A 4,237-nucleotide genomic window follows, 5' to 3' on the forward strand; every position below is an offset into this window, starting at 1 on the left:
TCATTTTCCTAATTAACAACGTGTGGCTTAAAAAGCACTTGTCAGGTTCCTGGTCTGTGTGTGTGACTGTGGGGGACAGGCTGGGGGGACAGGTTGGGGACACAGGTGGGGGATATGAGCAGCAATTTGGATGCTCAGGACTCAGTGGGTGAAGCAGCCACGCCACAACCCCAGGGCTGGCACAGCACCCCCCCATCCTCCTCTGGAGAAGATGAAGGAGCTCCCTGGCCCCCCACCGATGCCAGTCCAGCCAGAGCCCCCCTCTCCTCCCTCAGGTTCCCTCCTCCATCACCTTCCTCCTCCCAAGCTCCCCAGCCATGGCCCTGCACAGTCACCACTGCGGGGACATTTAGGGACACGGGGACAGGCAGGGCACCACCCACCCCTCCCCATCCCCCAGAGCGCCCCACCCGCAGCTGGGGCCCTGCTCACCCGCTGGCAGGAAGATGCCCAGGGATGGCTCCGAGGGTGGAGCTGCTCCAGGGACCCCAGCAGGGACAAGGACGGGGACAGGGATGGGGACAGGGACAGGCTCAGCTCCTGCTGCCGCCGCTCTCCTCCCCTCAGTGACATTCCCGGCGGTGGCTCCGCCGCACGTTAGCGCATCCATCTCTCCCCAGCCTTCACCTCCCAGAAATATTGCAGCGCAGAGCCGGCTCCATCTGGCAGCGGCCCCCGCCTCCCCCCCGCCACCGCTCGCGGGGAGATGCCGGAGCCGGATCCATCGCCCGGGCCTCGCTGAGGGCCAGCAGGGACCCCACCGGTGACAGGGGCCAGCTGGGGTGACCCCCCGTGCCACACCGCAGGGGGACAGCGTGGCCTGGCACGCTGGGGATGTGGCAGCCGGCTGAGCCCGGGTGAACTCGCCCCACGCGGGGCCCCTGGAGCCGCCGCGGGCCCAGCTGGCTCCCAGCCGTGTCCCGGCACCATCCAGCACCCGGCTCTGCCAGTGCCGACCTGCTTCCGTGCCCTCACCGTGTCCCCTCCCCGTGGCACGTGTCCCCTCGTCCCCCTCCTGCATCCAGCGCTTCCTGCTGGAGGGAGGGAAGGGACGTGGAGGATGGAATTTGGGGGAGGAAAGAGCTTCGTGTGAGCCAAACTCCTCAGTGTTCCTGCCTGGCACCAAGGCCACCAGAGACATAACGGGGGTGGCCAGGGACCAGAGGTGGCAGCGCTGGGACACCGGGACAATCAGTGGGGTGGGGAGCAGAGCCCCGGGGTCACCGGGCCATCTCCCCCAGCCCCCACACCCAAAAAGGCAGCAGCAGCCCTGCCCCTGCTGCCGCCCTGCTCCCCAGACTGTGCCTGGGCTCACCTCAGCCCCAGCTGGCCCTGCTGCAGGGGACAGTCCCGTTCCCCTGGGGTGGGTCCTGCTCGTGCAGCCCCTGCGCTGCAGGGTCAGATCCCTGCTCACCCCTGTGGGTGAAGCCCCTTCTCAAATTCACCCCAGGAGCAGGATGGGGCTGGCCCTGCCCCGCTCTGCCCGACAGTGGAGGGGACAGCACGGGGACAGCACTGGGGTGCCACTCCTGCCCTCTCAGTGGGCAGTGTCCAGCCGAGAGCCCTGGCACCGCCCGCTGCACCCACCGAGGCAGAGCTTTGGGTTTTCATCTCCCTGCTCCCCTTTCATCTCCTCTCCCTGTTTCATGTCTCCACTTTCTTCTCCCTCCAAGCACTGCGCATGCTGATGAGCCCACCCTCACCCTCACCGGCTGCTAATTAGGCTGTAATGGGCACACTGGGCCAGGGACTCGTGGCTCATCCCTGTCCCCACCCCTGTCCCCACATGGGCCAGCTCGGCCACTCACACGGTGGCATCTCCTCGTCCCCAGGCAGAATCAGGGCCCACATTTGTCCCCCATGGGCTGTAATTCTGATGCCAGGAATGGTGCAGAGAGTGCCAAAGGCCGCGTGGGGCTGTGCCAGGGGGTGGAGGGACATTGGCATGGCTGTGTGGCCATGGGAGTGCCAGCACGCCCGTGTGCCACCCACACGGGGACACGCGGCCCCACACCCACCGACCCTACCCACCACACCGGTGGCTTCACTGCCTGACACCTGGGCTGTGGCCACCCTCCAAGGGCTGGGGACCGATGGCAGGGCAGTGGGGACGCACCCAGAGCTGGCTCTGATGTGCCACCAGCTGCGGGTGGGCTCCTGGTGCACCGTGACCCCGGCGGGTCAGCACCAGCCGGACGGAGACGGCAGCAGCAGAGGGAACTGAACGGTGCCACGGGAAAGGGATGCCTCGTGCCAGGAGGGAATCGTTGCCCAGCGTGGCACCGGCACTGGCAGGGCTGGGGTGGCCCTGCCTCCCTGCAGGCCAGCCCCGGCCCAGGTGCCATCTGCTCGGCCGCAGCCGTGAGTGACAGTCGGAGGGCTGGCGCCGGGGGGACGCTCGCCACCGGTGGTGCCCCTCTGTCACGTGCCAGGCACCTGCACCAGGGGAATGGGCACTGCTGATGGCCCTGGCAAAGCCCCGGTGGCCAGGCAGGGCCAGCCCTTTGTCTGCGTGTGGGCACAGCCACAGCCACCACTGTCACGGTGCCCACGTCACGGCTGTGCCGCCCTCACCTTCTGTGTGTGGCTGGCACATGCTGGTGTGTGGCACCCAGCCCTCAAGCCAGGCAGGTCCTGACCCCGGGGTTTGTGGGGACAGAGGAGACCCAGGACATGGCATCAGCCTCAATGGATCAGCCAGGACCTGGTGATGGGAAGTGGCTTCTGGGGACACTGTGGTCCCGTGGCCCAGCTGGTGCCCACCAAAAGGGCATCAACAATTTCTGGGTGCACAGTCACCGCGGTGGGGACAGATTTGGAGGCTGGAGGGTGGCAGAGCACTGAGGAGGTGCCTGGCAGACAAAGGCCTCATTGGCTGCACTTTGGCACGGCCGGGCCTCAGCCACCAGCACCGTGGGATTGGCACCCGTGGGGGCTCAACCCCCGTGTGCATCAGTGTGAGCGTGCACGGGGCTGTGTGCTGGCTGTGTGTGTGCCCAGAGCGTGCCAAAGGCCGTGTGGGGCCGTGCCACGGGCCGGAGGAACATTGGCATGGCTGTGTGGCCGTGGGGGTGCCGGCACGTCCCCGTGCCACCCACACGGGGACACACGGCCCCGCAGCCACCGGCCCTGCCCACGCCACACCTGCAGCCCCCTGCCAGCACCGGCGTGGCCAACCTGGGCACTGCCAACACCTCTGCCGTGCCCGGCCGCAGCCCCCAGCCCACGCCGGGCCCTCGCTGTCGCCTCTCGGCTGCCGGCTGAGGGTGGGGACGGAGCTGGCCGAGCCGCCGCGGCATTTTGCGGCGAGCCGCAGATGCCAGCTCCCAGCAAGGGTCCCCGTGGCATCGCCCCCCTCACCCCAGCGCCCGCCTGTGTCCCTGCCACGCTCGGCCCAGCCAGGATGGCCGGTTTTCCCGCTGGCTCCATTGTTCCTCCCGGCCCCGCCATCGCCTGCATCTCGCCCGGGTCCCATTTTGCAGCGTGTAGGCAGAGCTGGAGATTTGGAAGAGGTTTTTTTTTTTCTTTTTTTTTTTTCTTTTTTTTTTTTTTTTTTTTTTTAGAGTACAGAGTGACAGATGGCGAGTCCTCCTTCCCCAGAGAGACAAATCTCCCTGAATGCAAGCGCATGTCAATCATTAGCTCTCATGTGATAGCTCTCGCGCATGACGTGCCAACCATATGGCACTGGCAGCAGAGCTGGTACCCCCTTTGCTGGGTAGAGATGCCACTCTCGCCTCCTTTTGGATAGAGGACTGCAGGAGGCTGGAGCACCTCAAGGAGCCGCGTCCCGCTCCCAGAAGATGCTGGGAACAATGAAATAAGAATTCCTGCGGTCCGCCTGAAGGTGAGTTATGTAAGAAGTGGAGGGTTGGGAGGGCAGCGGAGGAAACTTGAATGGAGAAAAGGCAACTTCCATGTTGATTTTGTTTCTCCGCCACGTCTCGCCCTTTTTTCCCCCCATCTTTCGTTCTCCCCCGGCCCTCGGTTCTCCCACTCCCCGCGGGCCCCGCTGATGGGGTTTTCTTCCCCCCGCCGAAGTCCCCCCCAAGGGGGGTTCTTGGGGTTTCGCCGCCCCCGGTCTTCCTCCACCCCCCCCAAAGCCTGGGCGCGCCCGGGGCGCCGCGGTCCCGGTGGGACGGAGCGGGCAGCGGCGGCCGAGCGGCATCAACGAAATCAGCGCGGAGCCGCCGCGCCGCCGCCCCGGGGGGGCCCGACCTGGCGGAGCCGCCCATTA

Source organism: Pyrgilauda ruficollis, unplaced genomic scaffold (genome assembly GCF_017590135.1).
Source record: "Pyrgilauda ruficollis isolate IOZ18807 unplaced genomic scaffold, ASM1759013v1 scaffold161, whole genome shotgun sequence".
Lineage (NCBI taxonomy): Eukaryota > Metazoa > Chordata > Aves > Passeriformes > Passeridae > Pyrgilauda > Pyrgilauda ruficollis.